General features: G+C 44.7%; 1 protein-coding gene and 1 non-coding gene across 3 annotated transcripts in view; one reads left to right on the top strand and one right to left on the bottom strand.

Annotated features, from left to right (window-relative positions):
* The window catches only part of LOC135920299 (ras guanyl-releasing protein 3-like), a 122,532-nt gene extending 105,399 nt beyond the window's left edge, over positions 1-17,133 (bottom strand). For both annotated transcript variants that reach the window (XM_065454501.2, XM_065454508.2), the window contains exon 1: positions 16,878-17,133. The gene's annotated coding sequence lies outside the window, so the exon portion shown is untranslated. The remainder of the gene's footprint in view (positions 1-16,877) is intronic.
* On the top strand, positions 15,578-15,649 carry TRNAT-CGU (transfer RNA threonine (anticodon CGU)). The gene has a single exon. It is a non-coding gene; the product is annotated as a tRNA-Thr (tRNA).
* Positions 17,134-20,970: the final 3,837 nt, after the last annotated feature.

The raw sequence follows: 20,970 nt of genomic DNA, 5'->3' as shown, positions 1-20,970 counted from the left end.
GGCAGAAAGGCAATTTCTGGTCGCTGGTGTGGCGCCTAGACAATACCGTGCAGTGTGCGAGTTGGAGAACCGGCTAGTCACAGCAAGAACTGCAGCAAAGCTTCGTGTTCGGACGTAACCATTCTAACCCGCACATCAGCGATATTGTAAACTCTGTAAGAAATGTCCACATGCACGAATTACATTGGCTCGAAAACAACCGCGATTTCCCAATTTAAATACATTTAAAACTAAGGGACATGCCCTCATTCGACAACCTTTGCAGCGATTTGAATTAAACTTGCTGCATTTAAGAGGAAGCTTTAGCTCGGGTTCACCTCCGACGCGGCGTATTCAAATACATGTAAAATGCAAAAACGCTTTTCTTAGATATCCACTGTACCTATTTAATGACATTTGCTGCATTTGAGACAGAAACTTGAATTCTAGTGACTGTCGGAAGCGAAATTTTGATTATGGGCCTGAATTTTGTTGAAAGAAATGTCAAAAATTCGAAAGTTCGAAAAAGGAAGCACGAAGTTTGCAAATTAAAAGCTCTCCGTCAAGAAGAGATATCGCGGTTCTGTAAACGGCATCCATTAGAGCAATCAAAGCGGGCAAATTCGATATGTCAATTTATACCTTACGTGAATTTGTTGCGTTGTGTAGATGAGTTCTGCAAAGGCTGCATTGACACATTACTACAGGCAACCCTGATCATGAGAAGGAAATTCACAAAAGGATAAAAACGGATTGGAGCGCATACGCCAGACATTGTCAGCTCCTGACTGGAAGGTTACCATTATCATTGAAAAGAAAGGTGTACACATTGGTGCATTTTACCGGTGCTTACGTATGGGGCGGAGACTTAGAGACTGCCAAAGAAGCTCGATAACAAGTTAAGGACCGCGCAAAGAGCGATGGAACGAAGAATGCTAGGCATAACGTTAAGAGACAGAAAGAGAGCGGTTTGGATCAGAGATGAAACGGGTATAGCCGATATTCTAATCGGCATTAAGAGAAAAAAATAGAGCTGGGCAGGTCATGCAACGTGCAGGTTAGATAACCGTTGGACTATTAGTGCTACAGAATGGATACCAAGAGAAGGGAAACGCAGTCGAGGACTGCAGAAGACTAGGCGGGGCAATGAAATTAGGAAATTCGCGGGCGCTAGCTGGTATCACATGGCGCAGGACAGGGGTAATTGGAGATCGCAGGAAGAAGCTTTCAACCTGCAGTGGACATAAAATAGGCCGATGATGATGATGATGACACATTACTAAATTTTTCAGATTCATGTGTAACATATCAATTTTGTGCGCTTTATATGTACTATGACATGCAATTCACAGAATTGTGATGTCGTTTTTCATTGCTGAGTTTAAATTTGATAGTTTCGTTTTCTGAATATTTGCGATTTCTGTCAAATTTTAGTAAAAAATTGACGACGTAAATCAAAAATTTGAAACCAACAGCCACTAAATGTTAAGTTTTTGGTTTGAACACAACAAACCTCGTCAAATTTGTCGCAGTAGTTGCCGAGAAAAACGAATTCTCCTTTTAGACGTATTTAGATAGGAGCACTCGAGCTAAATCTTCCTCTTATTAGAGAAAGCTGAATTCAACGTACCGAGTTTATGCAGCAGAATTTTGATTTGGGGCTTCCTCGTTTATTTCTTTCTTCAGAATTGCCGGAAATTTGTCAGTTTAAAAGGTATTAAAGCACCATGTTTACAAATTCAGAGCTCCAAAAGTTATGCAAACCGTATATAAAGCATTTGAAGCGTACAAATGTGATATATGAATTTAAGGTTTACTTAAACTTGTTACAATATTTACCGTGGTTTTGTGGTGGCTGTACTCAAAAATTGATGGCATTTATTTCGAAGCGGTGTATAATGCATCATTCTTTTACTCTTTGAATAATTGTCTCGTAAGTATAGCTTACATAATTGTAATATCCTTGTTCACATACGAGTTCCCAAGTAGGTTTGCCTTGTTTCAATTTTCAATGGTATGGTAAAACGCCGACGATTTAAATAAGTATTTCGCTCTTTATGGCTGTAGGCTCTAATACTTTCTGTTAAATGCGACAAATTACGTGACGTTTGCTATATTCAATATCTTGCAAAACGATTTATCTGTTTTCCTGTATTAAATAGGAGTTCCTCAGATAAAGCTTCCCTTTCAGAGCCAAGGTTATTTTCTGTTCATTTGTTGTTGTTGTTGTTGTTGTTGTTGTTGTTGTTGTTGTTGTTGTTGTTGTTGTTGTTGTTGTTGTTGTTGTTGTTGTTGTTGTTGTTGTTGTTGTTGTTGTTGTTGTTGTTGTTGTTGTTGTTGTTGTTGTTTGTCTGTTTTTAGACGCGTGCTTTGCAACATTGGAAGCTTAAACTACTTGCAGAGGGCGTGCGTCGACTACAGTTCACGAAGAATGCGCAGCATTCTTCTTATCCGCCGTTACAGGCACATCAGGAGTTAACAGAAAGAAAAACTGCACGAACTGATTTGCAATTTGTAATTTGCAATTTTGTCATTGTAAATATTCGTTTTAGTTCCAATGTAACATTTACCTGCTCTTTGTCGGAAGTAACGAAACGATGAATTTTTCAACTTTCTGCTCGTTAATCTCGCCAAAGGATAAAATGTATCACATTCTGTGTTTTGTCTATTTTACCTTCAAGCGTTTTAAACTTGGTTCCATTTTCATTTAAAACAAATACCGTAAAATTAACGCAAACGAGAAATTGTTGGCATACTCAGTCTTATCTGGCCAGTTAACGGGTTTTAGCTATGATTTGCACCGGCTTATTGATGGTCGTTCACACATCAAGTGAGTCCGCGAAGATTAACGGGGACGCAAAAACGTACCTTGCAGTTTTTATTATCAGAAAACTATAGGCCCCGACGAATAAGTGCTTCTATTAGAGTGCAGCGAATTCGAGTTTCTTAGCTATTGGTGGCATATTTGGCGAAAAAAAGATAACAGCAGATTTCGACAGCCCTAATATAGTGAATATCTCGACACCTGCAGCGACTATGGTAGGACGGCAAGGACTACGCAAAGAGAGCGTGACGATGAACGCTTCGTTAATTGACATCCAAGACAGCGGATCTTAGTGCGAGAAACGCTGTGTCGGAAGCCGCGCTGCAAACGACCGCGGGCTACTTCGTCTAAAATTAGCCCATTTTCGCCAATTAATTGTAACTATGCTCATTGTCGCACCGTCACCAAGTTTCGTAATTATCTTCTGCTCGACTTTCCCTGTCCGTCTCAATCTACCTTGAGCGCAATTTAACATCTTCATTCGGCGTGACGTTATGTACGCTCAAACTCGCTTCCTTAAGCATTGCTTTATTTGAGAAGTAAAAACCACTCAAGCTGGAATCGAGGAAGTTGAGCGAATGTAGTTGGCACTCCATTCGATCCCGACCGCGGCGGCCGCATTTTGACGGTGGCGAAACCGAAAAACACTCGTGCACTTATATTTATAGATGCAAGGTAAGGAACCCCAGGTGGTAGAAATTCATCCTGAGTCCCAAAGTGCGGTGTTTCTCATAATCAGCTTGTCGTATTGACACGCAGAAGCCCATGATTTATTTTGTTTCTTTCAGTGAGACAGTCCTACAGGTCACAAATTATATTTTTTACTAATGAACACTGCATTGCACTAATAAAGTGGTATGCAGTTTTGTGCACTCTGCAAAATATCGTTTCAGTGCCATGTATGTCGTTTCAATGTCGTTTCAATGTTCGTGAGGCATACATCGAGAGTTACTTTTCGTGCATTCTTTCTTTTTCTTTTTGTCCTGATTTCAATTTGAAGCAATCTTGCCGCGGTAAAATCTGAAACTCAGTCACTCAGTGTAACCAACTTCTTTTTATAGGAGGTTCACTCTTTTTCAGGCAAATTGCAGCAGCTTTACCGAGCTGTAAAGCTGCTGAAATTTGCGTGCCGAAGAGCGATGTTTTCCGAAAACTTTATTATACTGAGTGCTTGCCTTTCAGAGGACAACTATCCCACCATCCCCAGTGAAATTCTGATCTTTTTCCACAGATAAACATAAAGGTGTTACTTCAAGCATGGCATAGTTACTTCACAACTGTGGCCACGCAAACGGCTGTTGGTTAAAAATCGTGAGAACAATTTAGTATGTCGCAAAACGAGAAAAGTGCACTTGTATTTCATGAATGGAAGTCACGGTGAGATAAAAAAAACGACTCTTTATTATGTTTTAATAGTTACATTAGGCTACGAAAACGACCGAAGCTGTATGGTCTGATAAGAGACGGTTAATTCACACTTTCCAGTGTACTCGTGTTACAGTAGATGCGGGGCGAAGTCAGTAATAAAAGCACCAACAAAATATGCGTTCTTATCTGCCACTGTGACTGCATTCTGCAGCAGTTCATAGCTGTTATAATTATCAGTGATTTCATTCATGACGAGCCAAAGAGTTATCATAATCATACCATCGTGATAGGGTGAGTGAGGGAATAAACTTATAAAGGGTCCAGCAAAACGCGATAACGCGCTCACCCAGTTAATCCCACGATGGGACTGACAGATCTAGCCTGCCGGCCCGATCGCGGGCTCGCTGGACAGGGCTTGTCATGGCACTTGCGAGAAAATGAAATTGTCCCCGCTCAGAATTCCATCTCGGGTCCTTGGCGATTGTATTGTCGACCCGTCATTGGAGTTGTTGTTGTCCAAGGATTAGCCCCTTTCGTTGGTTAGCTGTTTCACAGCGAAATATAGCAACCTACACTGGAGGACCCGCCAGGGAACGGGAAAAAGGAGAAGTGAAGTTTAAATATATTTAATTCTTTTTTTTTTAATTTTGGGGGAGAATATGATGTTGAAAGCAATTTAGCAACTGGACATCTTGAAATTAAGAGTAAGCGTATCAGATATACTGTGAATAACGGTAATTCAATAAACTTCAGCGAAAGAAAAATGGGAATATGAGAAAGGACAAAATTTGTCGTATAATTCTTGTTTCGCTCAGGAAACCAAAAATGTGTCGCCTGCACTGTTGACCTCGATGTTATCGTCGTCGTAGTATACAACCCCGCTGTTGTGGGTGACACCAGCTTTTCCAGTGGCCTTCCGCAATTTCTTTTACTGTTTTCGAGCTCGATTTCAGCGTTACTTTGCCTCTTTGCCTGTAGATGGTATCTTATCATTGAAATGGCATTAAAGCAATCTGTCCGGTTCATAATTGATGATTTGGTTAGCGAATAATTCAAAGTTTTGTACCCTCTTTTTTGTTTTTGTTTTTTGCAGTGTGAGATATTAGCTTCATCTGAAGCTTTGCAGCTTCCACAGCGCTGTACTGTTTTGGTGCGGCAGAATGAACTTCCCGCACAGCGCTGCCGCATGCCACGGCGTGCTCGGCGTACAGACGCGATCCGGCGGGTTTCCGTTCGCGGAAGGGTGGATTGATAATCTAAGCTCCAAATCCGCTGAGCAAAAACAAAAAGTAATAAAAAGGAAAATAGGGAAAACAAACACACACACACACAAATCTGAGCAATGAAAAAGGAAAGGGGAGTGCGTGAAGAGAGAAAAGGGAGTCGCGCACGGCGCAAAAAATTACTGGATCCCTAATGGGAAACGTCGAATTTCTCACCCGTGACCTTTTCGATGGCACTCCCGCGCGCCCGTAAATTTCCGTCGCAGCCGGAAATGGCATCGAGCAGAGAGTGCGCTCTACGAATGTCTTGAGACAATTTGCATGCGTCCGGTTGGCGAGATATCTACTGTCACGAACTTCTTCCAGCGCGACATTGGCATTGGACGTCGTCGGGATGTACATGCGACGGCAGAGAGACAAGAGGAGACCCTTTTCCGCAGACCGTGGGTAATTCGAGCGCATTACACTTTTGCTATACATGCGGTCGACTCTCTTTGGCAAGGAAGAAAAAGCTGCGAAGGCGAAGCACACGCCGTGACAGCCCTTCTGAATATAGTTGCGCGGTCTCATTCGCGTCTGTCTGCTCAGGGCACAAGATGCACCACTATAAGCGTAAAATCGTAGTTTTATTTTTCCACGTTTCCCTTCCGCTCTTTAGCAAGCGTGAAATCTTGGCGATTAATAAGCAACGCCGTTTCAGGATCCGCCATACGAGAAAGGAAGCAGAGAGCACTGTCAAACTCTGCCGGATTGCTTGGCGCAGTAACGCATGTGTATAGAAGGTCTAGAGGCACGTTTAGCTTTCCCTTCAGTGCCAGAGAAATTTGTGCGCTCTCTATTGCGACAGCTTTAGAACAATAAAAAATCTCCCTTCACAAGATGAATAAGCGAGTCAGTTATAGTCGGTCAGTCGACTAAAGACTGTCTTTGCTGTCACCGTCTCGTCACCCCTCGACATTTTTTTTTTTCCTTCTCTTGGCACCCATTCCGTTAGTCTGTATGCTAAACATTTCTATTTTAATTGCGAAAGGGTCTGCGTCAACTAGGGTTTCTGTTTTCACTAGCAACGCTGAACACAGCAGAAGCGCTCTCGACCGCACACTCGACGTACAATCAAGCGCCTTCGAGCTCACAGCTATTATTTCCCCATAAACGTCGAGTCAGTGGCACCTAGCTATCACATGGAAAAAAATGTGATCGCTTCGCAAGACGCACAGGGGTCCCTTATCATGAAAAAGAAACTTACAGAAAAATAAAATGGGTTGGTGTGCAGACATCGCCAGATGCTGACTGGAAGCTTACCGCTATCACTGAAAAGAAAGCTGTATAATCAATGCACTATACCGGTGCTAACATATGGGGCAGGAACTTGGAGGCTGACAAAAAAGCTCGACAAGTTAACGACCACGCAAAGGGCGGTGTAACGAAAAATGGTAGGCGCAACGTTAAGAGACAGGAAGAGAGTGGTGTGGATTAGACAGCAAACGGGAATAGCCGATATTCTAATTCACATTAAGAGAAAAAGAAACGGAGCTGGGCAGGCAATGTAATGCGTCGGATAGATAACCGGCGGACCATTAGGGTTACATAAGGGGTGCCAAGAGAAGGGAAGCGCAGTCGAGGACGGCGAAAAACTAAGTAGCGTGATAAAATTAGGAAATTCGCAGGCCCAAGTTGGAATCGGTTGGCGCAGGACTGGGGTAATGTGAGATCCCAGGGAGGGACCTTCGTCCTGTAGTGGACATAAGATAGGCTGATGATAAGGCTTCGCAAGCAGGCTTTCTTATTACGAAAAAAAATGTCCAAGAGTTTTGTACAAAGAACCGGAATATGATGACGACACAAGACTTGACTTACAACTAAATGCTTTAGTGTGGAAACAACAGATGCGCGTAAAGAAAGAAAGAGGGAACTGCAAAAGCACACAAGAAACACACAAGAACAGAATTTACAGATCAGAGATACCTATCAACACGTACAGCCACCACAGATTGCCATCGGGTGCAATAAATTGACACTTTGCTGAATTACAACGAACAAGAGTAAACACTTCTGGGGTATGTCGCTTCCACTTGAGTAGGGCTATCTACGCGTGACTGACACGATTATTGCCCTCAACTGAGATACAGAATGCTTCCACGATTTCGCTCGTAAGTCCCACCTTACGATGGAAATCGGTGAAGTAATAAGTAAAGTTATATAATGTAACGAGCGCAGCGAACGTGGTGTTCTTGCAAGCGAGTTTCGGCGAGGTGGACATACTTGGCCCCTAATAACATGAGTTTCAGAAGACTAACTACCAACTATTAATTAATTAACCTTTCTATTAGTGCCTAGGAGGCAGTTGTCTAAATGGCAAATTTTCAAACCCTGACCCTACATGCAGCCGCACATGCTTTCCAGGCAAAGCGTGCTGCAACCGTATAGCTGCAACAGCGATTGGCCGAGTCGTTCAGTTGCCAGCTTCCTCGCGCTCGTCGCCTCGGGGCCTTTCGGTCGGGTACGATACGGTGGGGCCGCCTTTTCTGCGCTGCCGCGGCGCCCGGTTCCGATGTTGCCTGGATTCACCATTGAAATTCGATTATAAGTATTTCGAATTAGGTGCGACTTTCAAGATTCATTAAACAATTAGAGAGCCTCAATATGTTGCTGCCTCCAAATTCGCCATGTACACAACTGCCCACAACACACTAATGAAACGGTTAATATGTTTTAATTAGTCTTCTGAAGCGCACGGTAATAGCGGCAGACTATGTCCGGCTCGCCTAGAAACTCGGCTGCATACACGCCAAGTTCGCTGTGCTTATAGCCTTCTTGTGAAAAAACATGTAGCCTAAAAAAACACCTTGCATATCTCACTTGAGGGCAATAATTGTGTCAGCCACGCATCGATCGCCTTATCACAGGAGAAATTCGTCATATATCTCCAGAAGTGTTTTGGCATTGGCGGTGATTAATCAGCCATTTCGAGTGTCACTAGATCGCACCCAATGTCAGTCTCTGCTGACTGCACTTGTTATATGGTTCTGTGCAATCTATTGTACGTAGTTGCAGTCTTTATTTTACTTAGCCCTTTTGTTTGTGGAATAAAATGTTTAGTTACGAGTCAGCGCTTGTGTCAATAGTTTCGACAGACAGACAGACAGACAGACAGACAGACAGACAGACAGACAGACAGACAGACAGACAGACAGACAGACAGACAGACAGACAGACAGACAGACAGACAGACAGACAGACAGAAAGAAAGAAAGAAAGAAAGAAAGACAGACAGACAGACAGACAGACAGACAGACAGACAGAAAGAAAGAAAGAAAGAAAGAAAGAAAGAAAGAAAGAAAGAAAGAAAGAAAGAAAGAAAGAAAGAAAGACAGACAGACAGACAGACAGACAGACAGACAGACAGACAGACAGACAGACAGACAGACAGACAGACAGACAGACAGACAGACAGACAGACAGACAGACAGACAGACAGACAGACAGACAGACAGACAGACAGACAGACAGACAGACAGACAGACAGACAGACAGACAGACAGACAGACAGACAGACAGACAGACAGACAGACAGACAGACAGACAGACAGACAGACAGACAGACAGACAGACAGACAGACAGACAGACAGACAGACAGACAGACAGACAGACAGACAGACAGACAGAAAGAAAGAAAGAAAGAAAGAAAGAAAGAAAGAAAGAAAGAAAGAAAGAAAGAAAGAAAGAAAGAAAGAAAGAAAGAAAGAAAGAAAGAAAGAAAGAAAGAAAGAAAGAAAGAAAGAATGAATGAATGAATGAATGAATGAATGAATGAATGAATGAATGAATGAATGAATGAATGAATGAATGAATGAAAGAAAGAAGGAAAGAAGGAAAGAAGGAAAGAAGGAAAGAAGGAAAGAAGGAAAGAAGGAAAGAAAGAAAGAAGGAAGGAAAGAAGGAAGGAAAGAAAGAAAGAAAGAAAGAAAGAAGGACAGACGGACGGACGGACGGACGGACGGACAGACAGACAGACAGATAATGTTAGCGTGCGCGCGTGCACTTTCTGGATTCAAGAGCACTTTCGAATTCCAAATATTGCTTTTTCGGAAAAGTTTTCACATTCTTCAGCGCAAGTAGATGCCTACATTAGCTTCCATTCCAAAACCTTCCTCCACCTTGTGGATTTCGGCAGACATGGATAAAATTAATTATAGCTTTATTTAAGTGCATATCAATGTTCTTGTGTTTTTATTTCATCCGCTCCTTAAGGTTTGGTAGTAAACAACTTGAACGGCTGCCATTGATAGCAATCATATAATATTCGAATGTGCCTTTCTATTGTTTGCTTAGACATACGTTCTCCTTACGGGTGCAAGAGTTGGTAAACAAAGGCTAAGAGCAAGCGAAAATATTCCAACATCGATTACCAAACACAAACTGCAAATTCGCTCAGCATTGAAAACAGGTTTTGAAAAGTCACCGACGCATCGCCCCCGAATGCCTGCTCCAACTTTCATCGCAGTTTCAGAACTCAGTCCCCCGTTTTCTATGCCGTCAGCTCTATAGCGTCCATAAAAGAGCACGTGGCCTTAGTTACACAACCTACACATACATGGTGGCTATATTCGGGATGTCTGTATGCCACGTGTTGATTGTTCGCTTGAACTTCGCGTCGCCGCTAAAGGTCGGTTTAAATGCCAAGAAAATCACTCGTCTTGAAGCTGTCTTTCTTCTGTTAGGCTAAATATCAAACATATTGCAGAAACATATGGTGACAAGAAAAGAAAGCATAACAAAAACACTGTCTCTAGAGACACAGAAAAGAACTTTCGCGCACGGATGCAAGCCCTCATGAGATTGCATACCATATCCTTGCTACTGACAGCTTCCAATGTGAAAATATTATAAAATTTGAGTAAGTACAAGATCTAAATATGTAGAACTCTGACATATTGATAGATTACACACCTAAGAGTAAGCGCTATATGCATACAAGCTCTCCATAAACCTATGAAGTAACAGGCAATAAAGCCTGAGAGAAAACATAGGGGAAGTTAAATGTTATGTTTAAATGAAAGGTAGACACAATTGCTCAAACAGGACAATACATATAAACATGACGCTCAGGGAACTTAAAAATCAAGGTAGCGTCAGGAAAGGATAGCCATTCTGCCCATCATTGCAGTCGCTGTGATTGTGTTCCACTTTGATTTAGCTCTGTAACGAATCTTGACTGTGGGGCGAAATGCAAATTACCAGAGAAATTCTTGAAGCCTTCAAGATTAAGGAGTACAATATCATTATCCATCATCAATTTACCGTCACTCGCCTTAACTGAAAAGGAGTGTTCCTATCTACAACCATTAATGTGATAGTACCCATGTGTGCTGGTGTATGCAACACGTGGTGGAGAAATGTGTTGCTTTGCGCTGGAGCCCACGCTTCTTTTTTTTTTTTGAGACTTTACTGGTTTATGTCAACAATAATAAAAAGGTGGCATTTTCACTAGAAGGGCGAAGGATTGCCACTGATAGTAAAATCACAACAGCAAGAAAAGCTCAAACACACCACTCAGTGGTAAATTCGGCATTTTTCTCGTTCTCTGTTCCGCGTCTTGGCAAATGCGAAATGGTCGCACGTGAACCGGCGTGAGCGCTACGGCGGTTCTCCCCAGTATGTGCTCTATGAAACCAAATACGCTGCCAGCTCTACTTGTGTGTGTGCGTGTGTGTGTTTATATATACTCCAGCATTCATCCTGTGTACTCTTTGTCCAAAATCGTAGAATTTAGCAACGCGTGGCCGAGGATAGTTCATACAAAAACATTATTACACCGCATTTGGGAATCAAGCTAAACCCCAATCTAAACACGTTTCATTGCGGCAGCAATTATGTGATCGCTCGAGGCGCATTCCTGCCGTCAGCGCCGCCGCCGTCGTCGAGCTGTCCCACCATCTGCTTTGCCGAGAGGGCGCTGCGAAAATGGTGCTAAAAAGCGCCCTCTGTCCTGAACTGGGTAGTACCAAGCTCGGTCGTCTGCTTCGGAAAGCACGTTTACAATATATACACGCCACCTTCGGTTGTGTTGTACCACGGCTTGCAGGGAATATCGGGCACCGAAGATTTTTTCAGGGGTGACACGCTGCGTAAAGGCAAGAAATTATGCAACGCCGAATGCGTGTACGCTGTTCCAGAAATAAGCGGCGAAGTTTTACCGCGGTGTCAATCGCAAGTGAAGCGAGTCGCGTACGAAGTTGAACTTCAGGTAAGGTTAGCACGCTGCTAGATTCAGGCGCACAAACGCGAGGAAATGCTTGCTATCAATGAATTCACAGCAGCGATAAGCAGACATAATGCGTACGGAACTGCTCGAGCGCACGACGGTACGCGCCGCGACGGCAGCGGTCTTTCGACATGCCGCGAAACGGCGGGCCTCCTGCAGTCTTTGTTGATTACATGCCGCTAGACAAGTAGTTATGCCTGCGCTGTAGTAGCGGCCATCTGGCCCTTTAGCAACTGATAAATAACTGATGCAATGCATATGAGCTCGCAGTAACGTACGTGTGAATCGCGCTGCAGCGCGAGCTCGTGCACTGCTCGCATGATGTAGCTTTTAATGACAGCGCTCGAACATCGATGTGTTGTAATCAATACTACCTAGCTACGCTGCCTCAACGTGCTGGCTTGAGGTCAACGATGAGCACATTTAACTCTAACCTGTGCTGCTCGTAGTGGGGTAGTGAATTATAACCGAATCAGCCCCACCATTTGTGGTCATTTGCACACACCTGGTCACTTCACCACATCGCACCGGTCGAATTGTTTATTGTCGCTGTGGCCGGGTCTCGAATCGTGAATCACCAGGCATGCCTGCTGCTATTTCGGTCTGCCATTTAATAGTGATTATCTGAAGTGAGATGTTGGAGTTGACCTGTATAATGTAGGCACAAACGCGGGGTGACAGGCCGAATTGTTTTCTCGTTGCCCACAAAGTGGCGATGGCATATCCTGGTGTTCGGTGCTGGTTCCCACGGTTTGCCGTCGGGACTGTGGGTGCAAAAGACCGAATTTTAGCAACGCAGATAATCAAGCAAGCTTCAAGACAGGCGAAGCAGTCAGCATGGCGCGAAGTTTCGCTTATCCAGCGCGACGAACTGCAGTTATCCAGCGTGCCCGACGCTTCGCTTCGTGAGGCCTTGAAGGAAAACGGTAGAATCTGATGTTGGGATTCCGGCCTTCTTGTTCATGGTAGCCCACGACGCAGCAGTAACGACGGTGACGCTTTTTCGGGGTTGAGCTAGGTCTGTCCGGATCGACGTCGCCGATTCCTTCTGATTCTAGCATTACGTCCTACGGCACACGTAGAGTCCGTTTTCGTTAAACTGTAGGCTCCGGCCAGCTCGTAGCGTGGGCGGCGTGGTCTGTGAGAAGTGACGAGCCTTTTCGCACTCGCAACAGAGCAGAAAAAAGTGCAAATCGACGCAAAACTCGGGCTAGAAACGTGCTTCGCCACAGCCAGGGCTCAATACTACCCAAGGTGGTACTACCCAGATGACGTTTCTCGCCGCCACCAGGCGCCGCTACTATACATCAAACCCCAGCGCAATACGCCCATGGACAGCGCAGGTGTGTATTGCGTCCGGGGAGTGGAACGTTTCCGGAGATGCGGAGTGCGCATGGCTGCAAAAACGACGAAGCCAAGTGGATGCACCGCCGACGCTCCGCTCGGTGGCGGACAGCGTTGCGCATTCCGCTCCTGGCATGAGCATTGTGCGCACGCGTACTAAACGCACCAGCATTCCTGCTGTGTGCATGGTGTACGCACTGAGCTGAGCGGGAGACATTAAACGTGACGCTAAAGATATATATATATATATATATATATATATATATATATATATATATATATATATATATATATATATATATATATATATATATATATATATATATATATATATATATATATATAGTGTTCATCCAATGAGCTGGTTCGCCGGCTCGCCCTGGTTATGGGCAATGGTAATAAACACCCCAACACCCCATAGAGGCACGTACCCAGGATATTTTTTCGGAGGGGGGGGGGAGCACCCAAGGTAACTTTTCTATGTAACTGAGGGGAGGGGGGGGGGGGGTAAAATGAAATAAGGTGCACCTCACAGGTAGGCCTGCGAGATACACCTCTCCTTCACTTGGCACCCACATCAAATGGACTCTCGCAAGAAAGAAGCGCAGGAAGAACACTGCCAAGAACAAGTAAACAAGCGAAAGTGTAAAATAAATATTTCAATAGTAGAATACAACTTAAAAAAGAACAGCAGCTAGCAACCAAGGCACACGGACCGCGCGGGGTTGTGTCACTCCGCCAGCCATTCACACAAGCAAACAAAATCATCGTCATGCGACCTTTTAAAAATGGCGTCGTACTTGATAGCTCCGGAGCATCCGCAGTTCTTGAACAGTCTTTTCATCAGCGGAAGCAATGATGTGTGCAACAGACGTGGATAAAGTGTATAGAGTCTCAGCATTTCACTCTTCAAAAATCTGCGGTACAGTTCATTTAGCTGGTTAGCCCGTTTTACTCATGAAACTTCACTGCCAACTGAAGTGAAAATTGACAATAAATAGTTGTAGCGAAGCAACCATATTATTTCAGTTCAATAAAGAATTAGACTTTCGTCATTCCACTATAATAGGCGAAAGAAAACGTATAAAATTAGGCTCTAATAATATTATTTTTGTGGTTACCGCCGTATTTGGGTAAGAAGAAACGTTTGAAGTACGAATTATTTGCAGCCTCGCGGAGGAACATTGGCTGGTGGTTGTGAGGGCGCCGGCAGGGCTTAATTGCAGACTTAAGTTGTATTCTTCTATAGTAGCATTTTTTTAATTAGCTCTGGAAGAATTATAGAGAAATATATATTTGCTTAACAATCACAGTTGTTTTGGATCCCTCGTTTACTACTCTACCAAGTGCCAAAAACCCCTCGTATTGTTATTTGGAAAGTTGCGTAACGATGCGTGGCCGCCAGTCCCGCACAACCGCGTAGAGCACAGGACGTGCGGTTCTAGACATACTGGGTCCACCGCGGAAGGTTATAAAAACACCCACATAAGTACAACAGAGAAGTGGCTACGTCAGAAGGTTCGAGTGATAACTGTAGAAGCGTCATGCAAAACACACGGAACTGTTCTCCACTTCCGGCGGCATTTTCTCTACTTCCTCCTTCAGTAAAAAAGTGGTGATCCTTAAATATCCCATAAACAACGGTTAAATTTGTTAATTTTCGCTTTTCCTTGCTACTTGGCTGTTGCCTTGGCTCTCTCCTTCAATAGATCACTTAATTTCTGAACACCTTGCGACTCTTGTTTCCAGTTGCCAATTTTGCACGAAGAGAGCTGTGCAATTAGGGAAAAGCCAGATGAGGTAACAGGTGACAGTCATATTGCTTATGGTATTAAGGGTTATTGCAGGGTTTGATGATGAACGCTGCTTCGCATTATTTTATTTTCCACCTTATCTTACCCATGTCGCGGGTATATGGTTCCGGGGATCTGCCAGCGTCGTGGCGAGCCGTCGCTCAAAGAAATAATGAAGCAAAAGGAAAATTTAAACGTAAATGGCGTTTTCTACGGCCACAACTCGTTCCACGAGCATACAGACCACCTGACTAAGAACCGAATCCCTTTCCTGGTCCCTGGATCAGTCTGAAAAAAGAAGGTTGAACTAGGGAAGCAAGAGCGATGCGCGTGACCGTTGAATAGATGGTGACAAATGAACACATCTCGAGTTAATCGCACGGGCACCGATGCGAAAACTGGCCTACACACCCCAAGAGATGCCGATAACTACCGCTATCCAAAAGGAGTGAAAAAGGCAGCAAAATGTTGACCGCTGAATAGCTGTCAAGTCTCAACATTGATTTGGCGGCGCTTTAGGAATGTGTGAGGAGTGGTGGCGTGTGCGGGAAGGAAAGGGGCCACCCCTCATCGCCCCCCCCCCCCCCCTGGGTACGTGCCTGACCCCATATGTATATATATGCCTGAGTAGACAGGGAACCGAGGGGCTCGAGTTTTATTAGTCATATTATAAGAATCCAACAATGGCACCAAGGACAACATAGGGGGAACTTGTTGTACTTACTAATTGAATTAAAGAAATGATAAATTAATGGAAACGAAAGTGGATGGGAAAACAGCGCCGCGGTAGCTCAATTGGTAGAGTATCGCACGCGTAATGCGAAGATGTGGGATCGTTCCCCACCTGCGGCAAGTTGTTTTTTCATCCACTTTCATTTCCATTAATTTATCATTTCTTTAATTCAGTTAGTAAGTAGAAGTAATTTCCCCTATGTTGTCCTTGGTGTCATTGTTTGTTGTCTTCTTATGTGATAAATAAAGATTGGCCCCTCGGTTAACCCCAGTTCACATACATACATACATACATACATACATACATACATACATACATACATACATACATACATACATACATACATACATACATACATACATACATACATACATACATACATACATACATACATACATACATACATACATACATACATACATACATACATACATACATACATACATACATACATACATACATACATACATACATACATACATACATACATACATACATACATACATACATACATACATACATACATACATACATACATACATACATACATACATACATACATACATACATACATACATACATACATACATACATACATACATACATACATACATACATACATACATACATACATACATGTGTGTGTTTTTAAACGAAAAGAAAGGAAACCGAGGGCTCGATATTTATTAGTCATATCACAAGAGCACTGACCACTGTTTTTTCTTGATGATTTGACTCTTGGGAGCAGCTATTCATTATTTGTTTTGAACACATATATACAATCAACAGGAAAGGGAAAGCGAGGAACAGGCTGTCAACTCCCTCCATGCCCTCCATGCTATTTATTCCCGTGCCAAGAAATAAAACGCTCAGTTGTTAGTGCGCCTACGTGGTTGTGACATGTCGTCTTCCTTCGTCCGTCGTCTTATTTGGCGCCTTCGTTGTAAATATCATAAGAAGCCAACAAATACACCAAGGAGGATAGCATAGGGGAAATTACACGTACTTATTAACTGAAAAAAAAAGAAATGAAAACAACTGGCCGCAGGTGGTGCACGAACCCACGTCTTTACATTATGCGTGCGATGCTCTTACCGATCGAGCTAACGCGGCGCTGTTTTCCAGTCTACTTTCTATGTTTATCTTTTAGAACAACACCCGGCAGTGTCAGCCAGCGCCACACCTCACAGCCTTGACGGCGGATGTGGAACGTCCTTTTCTTTTTTTGCAGGCGTCACGTGTACGTGATCTTTGTTTTGAGTGAAGGTAACTGGTAAGTACACAAACAGACACACTACACATATATACACACACACTCTAAAACGTACATCTGAACGTTATACTTACTTCGAAGCACACGACGATTCAACACGCCAGCGGAACCACTTTGTTGAGCAAACAGCAAGGCTCTTCTAAGTCGGCGCAGGAGCTCGTCTTTCACACTGATCGACGACCAGCACTGATTTGCCGACACCTTAACGAGACTTCAGCAGGAACACTGCGCACGAAGCTGCACAATTAAGGGGAGGATCACCACTTTCGGAAGCAACGTCGAAAGCCGCGCTTGCTCTGACGGGGCAGAGCGCTTTTGCACTTTTGCGCTCGGTATTTGCGGATCGCACAACTCTCACGTGACTCCTCGCTCTCGCAAACGACAGAAGAAAAGAGAACGGACGCCGCCATTATGGAGCCGGAGACGCATTCGATACCGGCCTATCAAATGGCGCATCGTTTCTCGAAGGCTGCGAACAACACGAGGTTTGTGTCTCGGCCTGGGGACTGGCACCGAGTGTAGACACGGCCATATGTACTCATTCCTTCTCCTGTTGGCGGCGCACTGATGTCGTGAAACCGTCGGCCTACGATAGACACGAGGCACCGTGTTGGTAATTTCTCTCGACTGCGGACGCGAGCTTCTGAGTGTTCACGGCTACGGCGGAAAATAATCTATGATTACATATAAAGAAATGTTTCCACCTTCCACCTCAGCCGCAGATGCCTCAAGTAACCTATCGAATGCGTACCAATAATTTCCTACGGCGTGGAACAGCGGCTCGTCGATTCATTCGATATGACAAAAGTACGCTGACAAGTGGATCTAAATATATTTCATTGTTTTTTTACAGGAATAGCTTTTTGTCGAGCTAGCGTCGCTGCAGGTGCTTTCTATATACTGCCTTAACCTGTCCTCCCTCGATCCCTTCCCAAACGTGCCACAACAACGTTCCCTCAGCACCACCGTTATTGTTCGCCGAGCTTCCGGCCACATGTGCGAGATCTATAACGATTTCAAAACGGCAGTTAAGGCTTTTCAGAAGGGTTGCATCGCCAAACAAGCTGCTCGTCTTCATAGCGTCTCGAGTCCGTATGCTCTCGCGCATCATTCGATTCACTGGTTTCCCGCTCACGTAAGGTGGTTCGAGGGTGCTCCCCCGAACCTCAGTGAGTCTGCTCACGAGGGTGCGCGCGACCTCCCCGACATCCATCCATCCGCGCTTCCTCTGTAAGGAGCCCCGCTCCTCTCCTCCCTACGGCCACAGGGACGCTCCTCCTACTCACAACGAGGTTATGAAATTCTTCTACATGTCTAGAAGCGTATTTCCACTCCTTCACTCCAAGTAGAATTGGGGCGCAAGCTGTTTCTTTTGGACTCTTACAGACCAGCACATATCCGTGTCTGTCCGTTCTACACGAGGTTTACTCCGACGTATATCACGACGACGCTCCACTCTAGTACACATGCTGTGGGAGTGCGGGTCGACATAAGTTCAGCAAGGAGGAGTGGGACTCGCTTCTGCGCAGCCCTGCTCCAGACAAGCAAATCCTGGTTGTCCGGCGTGCCCGCGACCGGGCCAGTGGGCTAGGCCTGCCGGTCTCGACGTGGGACTAGCTGGGTGCGCGACGAGTTCGCCCCCGTCCTCGCCTGACCTGCAATAAAGCTCTTTCACTCACTTCCTCACTCCGGCCACATGTGACGCACTGACCACTATGCGGTCGCAACTAGCGCAAGACACATCGAAACTAGTTGTATACTCTCAGATTCGGCCCCAGCGGTGCAAGTCCCTGTAGGGTCGCCTTTCGCAGATCTCGCGGCGACGTACATGCTTGCTTCTCTCCATCTTCACTCGCCAAATCCGATGTCAAGGCATTCAGCTGTTCTTTCGATCTTGCTGCGCCATAAGTGTCTAAAAAATAACACGATGAAAAGAGGGAAAAAGGACATGGTATGATGATGATGATGATGATGATGATGATTAAATATAACCAAGCACCTCAGACACAAAGTAGATGTTACAGTGCAGGACACGTGCACCATTGTCTGAACACCCAGTTTGTCTTCCCCGCGACACCTTCAGGCAGACATAGCCAGCCACAAACTTCCAGTCGGATATCCATTACCGCTCATTAACCCCAGCGTTCACGTGCTAAATATAAACACTTTAAGGTACACTAAAGGCAAATACTAAGTCTAGCTAAAGTCATAGATTAGAGCTCAAGAATTTATAAGGCGTCAATATTATCGCGAACCAAGCCTTACTAATCGAGAAATTGAGGTAAGTGCAGGACATGATTACGGACTCCCCTGGGACATTCAAGCACTTGCCCGATGACAAAGGCACTCCTCAGTTACATTCTGTCACTATACTCAACCATTAGTTGCAACAAACATCCTTGTATTGCATTATAAGATGAAATAAAATGCTACTTGTCCAGTTCTATTTCATTTTTGGAAAAAAAGAACTAATAAAAATTACCCTTGATAACGACGCGGTCGGTCGAAAGGTTTCATTTTCGCACGACTACGCGCCGCCCACGCTTTCGCGTTTCACTAGTTTCGTTATCGCGTAGTGCTGCGCTGGTTTTGCTGGCTCGCGAAACTCGCACGAACTGCAAGTAGCAGAGAACTCAACTTCCATGAAGAAGTTGGGTTCTCCGGGATGTCCGAACCATAGAATAAAGAACCAACTTGACCGAACGGTCTACGCCACTTGACCAAAAAGCACCTGCAGCGGCGAATCCACCGCTCTGTCTTGGCTCGGTACCGCCGTCTTTCGGGCGCCGTTTTACTCACCTACGGCAGCAAAGGGTGGTGATGGCACCACTTTCCCGGCTGGGTGGCGGGAGATTTCAATTTTGAAAAAAGGTGTCCGGACCCTTCAGATGCAATTTTCTCGTAAACTAAGTCTTTTCTTGACGAAACAAGCATTGCGAGGTTTCTGAAATGGTATGTAAACAGTCTACGCCGACTTAGTATTTGCCTTTAGTGTCCCTTTTAAATCCATCTACGCTGCACACGCACATTGATAACTCCGTGTCGATCAGACTTCCCTTCCTGGTTTCTCCTGCCGCATTGGCGCCGGCTGCATTCCATATGTGGGCTCCGGACCACTGGGCAGCCTTTGGCTCGACTTGTTTCTTCTCACCTCGCCCAGCTGCTCTCGCAGGCTCACCACATCTACTGTGAAGTTCCCCCGGACTGCGAAGGTGCTCTACCTGCTGGTTGAAAAGAGCTACATATCCGAGCCGCCCACTTGACTACCGTCTACATAGAGGCCCCGCAAGACTATGCAAAACACAAACCGTCGCTTCAAATTTCCGATAGTTTATATTTCGCATAGCACGCACTAACGCGTGAGCACTGCGTGTCGTTAAAACAAATTTATGCAACTTTGCTTCATAAAACTGCATGTAATTGAAACAGGTACATGTTGAGCTCGTACTTTTTGTTTAGGATAAACACTACTCAAATCCACACATAGGCGTTCACACAGCAATGCCGACCGAGCAGCGGAAACGTCGGCTAAGTGATACGGCAACAAACTAGCAAGGGAAATTCCCTGCACTTGACGTTGAGTGTGCAGTACTTACCGATGAAAATTTCAACGTGTAAAAAAAAAGAGAACGAGAAGGAAACCACGTTGAATGCGCACAGTCACGAAAACGTTCTTGCACGCTGATGCTCTATCAGAACTATGCACGCATTTCGATGAGAAACCAAACCGAACACAGACACACAAACACGACGATGGAGTCTTCCGCTACAATTGGACAGAAACTCGGCAGGTTGTTGGGTCATGCCGCACGTCCTTGTCGGTGTTTCGAGCAACACAGCACGAAAGAAATCTGTTCACAAGCAATAACGGTCGGCCTTGTTTGTTTCCTTCTTGGTAGTGTAGCTTCGCCGTATTCGCTCGATCAGTCTCCGGCATTTTCTATAGAAACGCTCTTTACTCGACGCAGATTTGTCTGGGAGTTCGCTAGCTCTCTTCCAAACCACTTGTGAGCATTTCAAACCATTTAATTACTGCGCCGTGTCTGTTCTCTGTCACGAGCCGTTAAGCTAATCATTGACTGCCACTTTCACTCTCGCGTGATGGCAAAGTACGTCGTCGCACAGGTGTCGCTTTTCCTTCAAGATAAGTGGCAAATCAGCAGAGAG

The sequence above is a fragment of the Dermacentor albipictus genome, chromosome 10 (genome assembly GCF_038994185.2).
Source record: "Dermacentor albipictus isolate Rhodes 1998 colony chromosome 10, USDA_Dalb.pri_finalv2, whole genome shotgun sequence".
In the NCBI taxonomy this organism is placed as follows: domain Eukaryota; kingdom Metazoa; phylum Arthropoda; class Arachnida; order Ixodida; family Ixodidae; genus Dermacentor; species Dermacentor albipictus.
The sequence above is the reverse complement of the archived record's forward strand: the minus strand, read 5'-3'. Positions and strand labels throughout refer to the sequence as shown.